The sequence below is a fragment of the Argiope bruennichi genome, chromosome 2 (genome assembly GCF_947563725.1).
Source record: "Argiope bruennichi chromosome 2, qqArgBrue1.1, whole genome shotgun sequence".
Taxonomy (NCBI): domain Eukaryota; kingdom Metazoa; phylum Arthropoda; class Arachnida; order Araneae; family Araneidae; genus Argiope; species Argiope bruennichi.
The window spans coordinates 35,388,430-35,401,090 of NC_079152.1; positions in this window are offsets into that span (position 1 = coordinate 35,388,430).

Genomic DNA, 12,661 nt, shown 5'->3' on the forward strand with positions numbered 1-12,661 from the left:
TCAGTATTGATTTTGTTACAACACTGTTGGATTTACTAATTAAATTTACACCTTTTTTTGCGAACTATATTTAAATAATTCATTAAAATAACATTGCTTTATTTAACTGGTAATTTGAATTACTAAATTACAAAAAAGCCTATCAATTTATTTAAGTTTTAAAAATGAGATGTAATGAAAAATTTAAATTTCAATCAATTGAACAGGGTTTTTTTGGAAATTTTTGAATTGTCATTCAAAATTATTCATATTTCAATACTTTATTATGATACAATATTTTATTATTTTTCATATTTACTTAAATTTAAATTTTTGTTACAACTAGATAATTCATCCCATCTATATTATATCTTTCGTACATTTTAGTCAATTTTTTTATAGTTTTTCTGCAGGACAGACTATTTATTACCTGCAGACTGAATAATAGTATAACATAAATTTGTGTGTAATGAGTGTGGAAAAAAAATATTTTGTTTACTGTTTGCAATGCATCATATTATCGATCATATTACTTTTATTTTCTTACATCTCTAGTCTTCTGTAATTAAAATCAAATTGAAAATCATAGACTATTTTAATAAAATGTGAAAAAAAGGTTTTTTAATGTATTCTTTGATGTTATAATGCACCGAATAAAGTATACGAATAATTTTGTGGAGCATCTATAATGTTTCGACTGTGTGATATTGTTTCTTAACGCATTTGGTTCCCTGGTAAAGAAGACAGTTTTACAGATAACTTCAATGGATGCTGAACGAATGCTGAGTCAAAGACTTTCGGCCTTTTCTACAAAGGATGCCCATTTCCACTTCCAAAAAGATCTATTTATCGCAGATTCCAGAAACTAGACTTTTGACGATAGGCGATAAACACGAGTTTCGGCGATCATTTTGGAAGCTTCTTTTCACGGAAACTACAGGGTGCGGCAGAAAAACCCAGACAATCAATTTTTAATATAACTTTATTAAAAATAGATAAATTAACAAAATAATAAGAGTAGACTTTTACTAATAAATACATTTAATTGATTTCATAGTGATTCAGAAGCTAAACGCTTATTGGAATTTTCAGCAATGGCCTGCAAGTCTTTTACCTTTAATCTATCCCATTCCCGCCTAAGCGAATGCTCTAGAGAGTCCAATCTTTTGTGTGGTTTAGAGCAAGCCTAGACCAAAATGGATTATACAACGTAATCCATGGAAATGAGATTCGGCGAGTATTGTGCCCACTTTCCAGATCCGAAAAATGCGCCCTGCAGAGTCTTGTTGAAATTTCCAGTTTACATTATCGAAGTGCTTTTTGGCCACGGAAGTACAGAAATTTCTAGAATATCCCACTGATACACTTTTTGATTTATTTTAGCGCCCTCGTCCACAAAAAAGCGTTTTTTTTCTCTTCCCGAGATCCACCCGAGATCGTTTTGACCAACGTTGGATGTTGGCGATGATCAACAACTGTTGGCGTGCTTGGAACGTCTAGAGACTAGATCCTGTCATTCTGGGAGTTACGAGCTTCTTGGAAGGTAAATAGTTTCTCATTAGCGAAAAGCTCTGATTTGCGGCCCATTTCAAAAGTGTTCGGCATCATTGGAACAGAATGAGTTTGTTTTCTTCAGTGAAAAGCTGAACTTTTTGGAACTTGTAAGACTTTAGTTCAAGCTCTGTTTTAGCAATTCTTCACACTGATCGGTCATTTATTTCCATTTCACGAACGATCTTTCTCATGGAAACCCTCGGATTTCGTTGAACTCGCTTTTTGATGGCCTTACGGTTATTGATAGCGTTACATTATTTAACCATACATTATCATCCACTTCCTGGACTTCGACCATCACTGCCAAGCTCTTTGGAAAGACAGATTTCATCAGATACTGTTTGCTGAAGCACATTTAGTAAACGAACAATTTCACGTTGTCGTTTTCCTTACTTAAACAATCTAAAATAGCAGACCTTTTGACTGCCATTGTAAAAAAGTAAAAAAAAAAAACAATACTTAAACTAAGAGATATAATATAAAATATTTTATAATTGAAGTGGTACACAAAATGAAATGAACTTAAATTAAAAAGAAATTGTGTTAACTTCTATTCTATGATGCAATAACTTTGTCCAAGTTTTTTTGCCGCATCCAATATAAAACATCAGGAGACAATATTAAATGCTCCAGTATGGAATCAGTTGAGAGTAACAGATCGGTCAAGAAGAATGAAAAGTTTAGCGAAATCTCTATTTTGTGCGTTTTCTCTGAGTGCTTTATGTTGCTACGGTTATTTATTACCGATTTGCTGCTTTTATGCCGATGTTTACTAGAAGTGCCGTTTTTGAATGCGCTTCGACTGCGTTTTGATGCTGTGTGTTCACGCTTTCGTGGACAATATAATGTCTTTATTCGTTACCTAGCTTACTGGATTTTTTGCTGTGTAAGTCACGAACAAATTATAGATAATTTTCCGTAATGATATATTGTTGAATTATTACAAATATAACGGAAATAAAGGTCACATATTTTTGGTAATAAAAATTATTTTCCCTTGCTTGAAATCAAAATAAATAAATATTTTATGATAAAATCTAGAAATTCATCGTCATTTGATACATAAAATATCATCTGTACATTCTCATAGTTGATTCAAACATTTTGCAATTGAAGATTATTTCAAGGAATTAAGCATTAGATGAAGTTAGGTTAAGCTCAACAGAGAGCTGACAGAAAGATGTTGATAAATGATATTGATATCATGCCAACATTATCGCTAGAGAAATTCAAACATTTAAATGTATATTTATGCAAAAAAATAAAAATAAAATATGGAAACGATAATAACAAGAGAATATACTCCTCCGACGGATCATCAGGTTATACTGAAGTTCTGAAACCTGTGTACAACATTTGCAAGCGTTGTAAAGTAAAGCAATTTCAAAGCGATCATCAATACAAGTTATATTACTGGAAAGATCATATCAGAAATCATTTCCTTTCATCCGCGCAATGATAATGATGTTAATATCAAACATAACTCCTCAGTACTCGAAAAGTATCCATCATCTGAGAAGTAGACCTCATTTACTGCTGAACACTGACATTTCTATGAGGTTCAAAATGTTTTATTGTTCAGAGACAAGTTTATGGTCATTTTGGATAATTGCATCCTAATCCTGGTGAGTAGAGCTTCTATATTTAGATTTTTTTTCTTCAAATTTGGGTTTTGGATTTTGAAGGAACAACAAATAACAAAACACATTTTTTATCAAATTAAAGAACTCAATTAATCTTTTAGATAAAATTTAGCATATTTTCAGGTTTTTGCTTTCAACTTATTTTCCGTAATGCTAGAATTAATTTTGGATGTTCTGTACTATTATTATCATGTGTTAGTCGTAACATTTTCGAGGATTTTTAGGAAACATATAATAAAAGTCAAAATATGTCTGTTTTTCAAACACTTCCTGTTTACACAACAAACAGTCGGCTAATACAATTTTCATAAATTTATGTACATGAATAGAGTCTGCATCTGTCGCTTAAATATTTTATGAAAAATTTTTATGCTAAGCTGATTAAACATTTTTTTGTTTCAAATGCTATTAGGATTTAAAAAGATTTACTTTCTACAGCCACTTACTTCTTTTTAATACGAAATAAATAAATCTTTAAAAAACATTCCTAGCAATGCTGTTTAAAATTTAGTATAACCAAGAAATTTTTAGTAAAAATGTTATGATTTAAAATATTTAAATATCAGTAGTTGTTATAAAAAGTATTAAAATTATCTTTATTTTATTATTAAAGGCAAAAAAGCTATGTAGCCGAATTGTAAGATACAACTTGAACAAGACAGATTTTTTTCAACCACCATTCAAATATCACAACACTATACTAAAGATAAAACCGAGAACACCATTTTAAGCATATCCGTGGAAAAGATGCTTAAGTTACCGAGAGATAATATATTTTTTTAACATAAAAAGTCTTCCTTTTATTTGAGGAGCTGTTTTAACATCCTTGCGAGGAGGAAATGTATAGGCAGGAAATAAAGCAGGGACAGACATCCGTTTTTATATCTCGCCATACATTAACGACCTAAAGATATTCTAGTCTTATCCGATCTGTGAGGAGCGCTGGAAAGTTTCGCGCAGTCGCGTGTTAAAAACTTCAATCACTTTTAAAAAAGCTGTAAACTTTAGGCGATCACGCTCAATTCGATGCCAGAATAGAAAGGGCCCCTCTATAAATTATGCTTTTGTAATTTCAAGATTCTATTCCAAATGTCTTATTCTGCACATTCCTATAATCTCAACAATGCATGCAAGCATGGAATGATAATTTTTTTCAGAACCACGTTTTTGTTAATGTGCTAAAATATAGAAAATAATTTCTTTGTCAAAAATGCAGAGATTTGTCAAAGGAAACAATTTTATTTTGTCATTTTTTCAAAATACGAAATGATAACATAAGTGCAAAATCGCTGAACTATTCAATACTCCAATTGCAAACTGAAAAAAAAAATTATCCTTTCTTTTACAGTTATTAATTTTTCAATATTTATTGCCATATTCATTTTAAAAAAATAAGTAGTACGTTTTTATTATAACTGTTGCATTAATTCCAAATTCCAAATTTTTATTTTAAATTCTGCCAGGAAGTCTATGATACTTACAATTGTTCATTACCACTCTTATTTTAGTTACCACTATGTTTCATGACCACTGCTGTATTAATTCCAAATTCTTCCAGGAAGTCTATTCTCTGTTATTTACAATTGCTCATTACCACTCTTGTTTTAGTTACCACTATGTTCCATTACCTCCATTACCACAGTTGTGTCAGTTCAAAATTTTAATCTTCTAAATTTTGCCAGGAAGTCTATTCTATATTATTTACAATTGTTCATTACCACTCTTGTTTTAGTTACCATTATGTTACCACTACTAATATATTAATTCCAAATTCTTCTAAACTCTGCTAGGAAGTCTCTATTCTATGTTATTTACAATTGCTCATTACCACTCTTGTTTTAGTTACTACATGTTCCGTTACCACTGTTGTGTCAATTCCAAATTCCAAAATTTGAATTTTCTAAATTCTGCTTGGAAGTCTATTCTATGTTATTTATAATTGCTCATTACCACTCTTGTTTTAGTTACCACTATGTTTCATGACCACTGCTGTATTAATTCCAAATTCTTCCAGGAAGTCTATTCTCTGTTATTTACAATTGCTCATTACCACTCTTGTTTTAGTTACCACTATGTTCCATTACCTCCATTACCACAGTTGTGTCAGTTCAAAATTTTAATCTTCTAAATTTTGCCAGGAAGTCTATTCTATATTATTTACAATTGTTCATTACCACTCTTGTTTTAGTTACCATTATATTACCACTACTAATATATTAATTCCAAATTCTTCTAAACTCTTCCAGGAAGTCTCTATTCTATGTTATTTACAATTGCTCATTACCACTCTTGTTTTAGTTACTACATGTTCCGTTATCACTGTTGTGTAATTCCAAATTCCAAAATTTGAATCTTCTAAATTCTACTTGGAAGTCTATTCTATGTTATTTATAATTGCTCATTACCACTCTTGTTTTAGTTACCACTATGTTTTATTATCACTGCTGTATTAGTTACGAATTCAAAGTTTTTAATCTTTTAAATTCTGCTAAGAAATCTATTCCAAATTATTCTAAATTTTATTCTATGTTGTTATTTAAGCCATTGTTAAATAAAATAGGTATTGTTCTGTTTTAATAGTATTTATCCCCATTTATCAGATATAAATTAGTTTAATTCATATCATATCTGAATTCTATTTTATCTTATTCTAAATTCTTTACTATTATTTATGCCATTTATGTTATAATGTATCTTCCTTGCTGGCATAATAGTAAAATGCATAGTTTTGAAGAGATAGAACAAGCGAAGCATATTAAAGAAATACAATTTACAATGCAATTATTTAATGCAAAGTGTATTAAAGGAATATATTTTTTCTATATTTAATAAATGAATAAAAAGTTAATTAATTCATTCTCATAGTATTTTATAAAGACAGTTTCCTTAATAATCGTTTAATTAATGCTTCAATTAGAGCAACGGAAAAATATTTATGCTTCACTTGTTGACCAGATTCGATAGTTTTTCGCATTGACTATTTTTTTCAACTTGCATTGCATTTGGGGCTTTCTCATTACATCTGGAAATTATTGAGACAGATACAAAATATTAAGTTATCTCGTTCTTTTTTATGATCATTCGCTTTATTCTGTACGAACCTAATTGATAATAAATTTATAAATTTAATAATTAAAAATAAACGTAGGAAAGAATATAAAACTTTGAATAATAATATTGGTGATGAATATTTCAGGAGATCGAATTAAGGAAGCTTAAAACATTAAAATGTTTTAAATGTAAATGTTATGCTGATAGCAAATTTCCCTTTAGAAATATAAGAGTAATTATTTGTTATTTGGATTGATAATGTCGGCTGTTGATCTAATGTTTGTCAGATATCAGTACATATTCTATCAGTGTAGATAAATTATTTGACTGCTAATGCCTGTAAAAGAAAGAAAAAAATTAAAACCAATACAATAAGTTAAAGAAAACGCTAATTAAAACCTTTTAAATGACAAATAATCTTTTATCATACAAAACCATACAACTTACCCCCAACTTAAAATTAAATAGAAAATTTGCTGTTAAAAATAAATGCCATTCTGCTGACACAAGCTGAATTTAAAGATTTCAAAGATAAACCCACATAAAAGTCCTTTAATTACTTCCTAACTTCTAATCTTGAAGAATCTTGGTACTTATTTGGAAGATAAAGGAGTAGTTATTTCTTTTTCATTAAGGTTAAAGTATTCACCGAATTGCTTGCAAAAATTAAGTTAGAAATTTGATGAGGATTTTCAACAAAACTGATTATTCGGTTTCATACATTTTTATCATTAGCGGAAATCAGCAGTTCAGAAAATGTATGTCTGTTTTTTGAAAGCACAATTTATGTTACTCTTACAAAGCAAACTATAAAAAGAACGTTTCGATGTAAATTTTTCCATAAATATTATAGTAAAGTTGAGAAAGTGATAAAAAAAAACATTTAACGGATTTTTGAATTTATTGTCTGCAAATAGTTGCATGATAAAGTTATAAGCTTGATTCGTTTATCTTTATTTTATTTTTACATTTAAAATCTTATTTTATGGCATCGGTAGGAAGCATATAAGATATTTTTTCTTTTACATGCGTCAGATCTACGGACCTGATTATAAATCAGGTATTTAAAGCTTTTATAATAATTGACACAAAATATACATCAAACATATTTTTTTAATATTTATTAAAGTTAGTTAAAATTTGCAGAGAGATAATATTGATATCTTTCTTTCTAAAGTTATCTTTTTTTTTATCTTTATATATCTTTTATTCTGTAAATTTTAATGTGTTATAACAATAGAATTTTTACAATTATGTTTCGGGGAAAACATTTAAATTTGGATCAATTTTCATTAAAAGATCTAACTAAATTTATGAAAAACTATTTCATATTGATCACATAGGAATTAAAAAGTAAATATATGCCAAATTAAGCAGTTCTAGAGCCAGTAGTCTGCCCTATAAAGTATTGGAAATTATATTTTTTATTACGTATATCGCATAGTGTAACTCCGATGTTATACCAACTTATAATTATGATCATGCAGAAATAGAAGTAGTCTTATAACTTTAAAGCATTATAAGAATATTATGAGTTTTTTTTTAAGTATACGTAATATAGAAGTAGTGAAAAAAATCAAGAAATTCGATTTCGTTCAATGAAAGTTCAAGAAATTCATGATGAATTTCTATGTTTCAGACCTTCCTTTGCTCGAAAAGCGATTTTTTTTTGACATTACATCTGTTTGTCTGTGTATGAATATGTTAACTCAAAAAAGTTTTTAGATAAATGATTAAAGTTTGGAATTTGAAATTGCGAGAATTTTATAGATTTCCATTCCATTTCGAACAAAAATCATTTACAAGTAATATATCTGTTTGGCTATCCGAGTGCAAATGAACTCAATAGCTTCTAAATGCAAACAAGACGGTAAATAAAAATTAGCACAAAAGTTTAGTCTAAAATATATTCATATAAAACTTTGAACAAGATTCGTCGAAAGATTGATCCTCTGTGGGTTTGTATTTTTGAATGTATGCAAATTCTTAATTCATACACACAATGTCTTTATTTTATTAATCCTTTCTAGGGCCGTGAGAAGTATGCTTCCCACCAAATTTATCAATCTTTGTATGAAATTATGTAGGTTGGCATAAGTTCTGACACATTTTTTTAGAAAGACAGAAACTTAGATGCTTCAATTCTTTATATCACACAAAATGATGTGTCTTGATTTGTTACTTAATTATTAATTTACCAAATTACTTAATTAATGAAGTTAAATTTATCTAATAAGCTAAATGAATCCCTTTTCATATTCTAATTTCAAGCCTAAAAATATTTAAACATAATATGACTAGAAAAAAATGGCCCTTTAAAGGGTTAAATTCTGTATTCTCACGATATTCTGTATCACATTCTCACGATAGATTCAGTAAGAATTCTTGATTCATGTCAAAGATCTATATTTCTTAGCTATTGTTCACCAATGCCATGCAATATATTCACAGCTGTACCCAAGGTCCACAATTTTATGCTGGAAAAGAGGGATAAAACATTTATTGTAGAATCTGTGAGGAAATTCGGGGAATAACTTCCTCTGGTTTGAATTTTTTCCACTTGATTTGATTGTAAAAAAGTATTTTTTTTTAATGACAGAACTTCATTTTCAGTTAATATCATCACTCATTTAGAATGCCTTTATAACAGATCTGTCACTTCATTCCAATCCTTTCATCCATTTAATTCAAAATATATAAATATTTCAAACAATTTTGAATAGCTTTCCACAAAATGTCATCAGTAACAATACGATACTAAAAATTCCAGAATATTTCGAAAAGAACTTTTAAATAAACTCTTTGTTTCCCCTAAAAAAAACTCCCTGCTTCAATATCAGAAACTTTCTGCTCATTTTTGCAAAATATGTGGTGCAGTTCATACCAATTCTGAAACAAAGAGAAAATGAAACGATCGTGATACGGTAGCTACATTCCATTCTTCTTCCAATTAAATTTTGAAACAAAATGTTTAGGGATATTTAAAGTTTGATAGACACGAGGCATATTTGTGCGTGCTCAAGTTGCGTGACAGGGGAAAGCTTAGGAAAGAATTCTCTCGTCGATGCTATAGCTAAGAAGGTAAATTACTGTTTTGTCGAAAAGAATTTTATGTTTCGTTGTTTACGAGTGAGTTTAGATAAGATCGTCTGCAGATGTGTAAAGTTTCCGCGTTGTTACCTGATACTTTCACCATTAAAATGGTTTAACTTATTAGAAATTTATATTGTAAGCTTTCTTCATCTCCTTTGAGCTCATTTCTAGCTTCACTATGCTGCAGTTTAGTATTGAAAGATGCAATGAAAAGAAACAAAATACAACAACAACAAAAACATTACATATATATATATATATATATATATATATATATATATATATATATATATATATATATATATATATATATATATATATATATATATATATATATATATATATATATATATATATATATATATATCAATTATTCTTGAATATAAAATATTTATTGTAAACTTTTCAATGAATAACTGACAACTTCTTGATTTAGAAGGGGCCATGGTGGCCTGGTGATAACGTCTCGACTTCAGAACTGTTCAGAACTGGAGGGTTTCAGATTCGGGACCCGATTCCATCGAAAATCCGTCATGTAAGCGGGCCTGGTGCACGCTAAATCCGTCGGAGCCAAAAGTCCTCCGGCTAGTGTGGTGTGGAAGCTTTGAGAGGGAACGGCAGCTCTGATGCTGTCCTCGTCATCTGATCGCAGTTCACAATTACGAAGTCCGTCCCAAAATATCCCTAATGATAAACGAGGCGTTAATATAACTAAACTAATCTAGATTTAGAAGGAATTTTAGATAAAAATAGAACTAAATGTTACAAATTCTTTTATAAATTTTGATATTTGAATTAATTAATGCTATTACATTAAAATTACTATAATGAATTTTTTGAAATATCATCTTATTTTTATCATCTTATCTTCAATTATCATCAATATTATTTTATCAATTGTCATCTACGTTTTGACTATTATTATGAAATGTTATAGCTATGTGATCATATATCTATACTTATAATAAAGCTCAATGTGTGTGTGTGTGTGTGTGTGTGTGTGTGTTGGCGCTCTACAGGCCAGACCGTTTGAAATACAGCTACCAAATTTGGTACATGTATACCTTGGAGGTTGGGTATGTGCCCCTGGGGTTTCTTTTTTCGAATTTTTAATTATAATTTTAATTATTAATTAAAAACTAACTTTCCCGCCAAAAAAATCTTTCATTTTCCCCACCGCCAACTTTTTCGCCAAAAAAATCTTCCATTTTCCCCAGCGCCAAACGAGAAAGGCTTCAGTTTTTTTTCTCCCAACAGTAATGAGGCTAAGGTTAAAATTTTCGGCAGATTATTTCAATCGGTTCTGTTTATTTTCTTAATGTTTCATGCATTTAAAATTAAACATTGTTAATGAAACAATCTTTCAGACTCATTCTGAAGTACTTTTGATTTAAAATAAAACAGAATAAAGGAAATTAAAAATTTCTAATCCGCTTAGCGTTACCCCAACTGGCGTAGAAAAAAATCACGTATTTGCGTTACGTAACCGGCGAAGAAAATTCACGCATGCGCATTCTGTTCTGATTGTTGCTATGACAACGTTCTCAATGGATGATTTAAATTATTTTTGGGTTAGTTGCATGCTTTTGTAAGTAAATTGTATTTATGTTAGTTATATATTTTTTGTATATGCTTATAGTTTTAAGTACATCGTTTTTTAAGTAGTTTTTTTAAAACCTGTTTTCAACCGTTTATTTTAAACGATTCGTTTTATTTTCTTAGTGTTTGATGCATTTAAATTTAAACATTGTTAATTAATCGATCTGCTCATAATGAATCTAAGAAAATTTTGTTGACCAACTCTTGAGATATTACATAAATTAAAAAAGATATTCTTTAGTGCCCATAAAGTTTAAACGCTGAGTGACTCTATTTTCAGTAATCAGATTATAAAAAAATGCTTTGTTTCAGTAAAAAATATTATTATATTAATTGAAGATAAATTCTTTCCACTTTAATTTAAAGCATAAATTCTACGGGTGCTAACAGAAAATGAGAGAGATACATATTACGTTATGACTGAAGGCCTTTATAATATTATGAATGAATTATATGATAATCAAAATTTGAAGTTTTAAAATATTTTGATGAAGCAGCTATTAAAGTAGAAATTGCATAAAATATTTAATTATTAAAGTTTTAACGAACATTAAGATTGGCGAACCGGCTGGTCGCCAAAGGCGGCTAGTTAAAAATAAACTTTAATAGACTTCGTAACAAAATAAGTTAATATTAACGCTTCATACATCGATACAAAAAAGCAGTATAATATGGCGGCCATTTTATTAAAAAGATGCTAGTACATTTTAATGTGTATTTTATACATATTGATAAGAATTAGTTAAATGCTTATTTGCAAAGAACTGGAGCTAAGTCACCGTTTCTAGTTAATGAATCACTGATACTAAAGTAATTATTAAAAGTATTGCAAATTTCCTGATTAACCTTTCTTATTTGTAAACAATTACATTCAAAGGTAAAAAATGCAACTGTTTAGAGAAGTTCAGACAAAAAAAAAATGCGGAAAAAGAATATGTTGATTCCAATAAATACACCGTATCTGTTATAGTCATTAATATTATATACATACTTTAAAATGTTATTTTTATTTTTTATTATAGTAGATATTCCTATTGCATAATTTTTGTTACAAAGCATAATTGCATAATTTTTGTTTTTACTTTAATAATATACACCAGAGGACTTTGAATAATGTAATCAGAATAAATTTGATAATGTTCCAATTATTAATTTAAAAACAATTCCGTTAATCACAGCTGAAGTTGTACTGGAAGAGTGAAGATTCCTATTGCTGATAACTAAGACTCTACTGGCATTTAATCTATTTTAAATCCAGCAGTGATAAGTTTATTTAATCTATATTTCACTTTAATATCCTTAATAATTTTAGAAACCACTGGTACTTTTCTAACCGATTAAAAGCATGGACATATTTTCCTCTTGCAGATTTATTAAGATATAGTTGTATATTTTTGTCGAATTAACAGAGGTAAACAAATGTTCCTGATTCGAAAATCCTTTGAAGAACAGTTTATCATTAAACACAACAAGATGCATCTATGACTGTTGGGAATACTGGCAAGTTGACGTAACTTTTCTGCGCATGTCCACAAATGTGGTGTCAGGTGATTTAATATCTGTGTCGCTATTCGTATTATAGAAGAACAATGCTTGACATAACACGCTCGCAATGATTATGAAATCGAAATTACACCAATATAATTATCTTATAAATAGAGTAGTTTCAGATAATTTGCTGTTTTGATCTAGTAAGTGGTGCATAGTTTTGTGTTGTGCTCCAAAGTAAAAGGTATATGTGA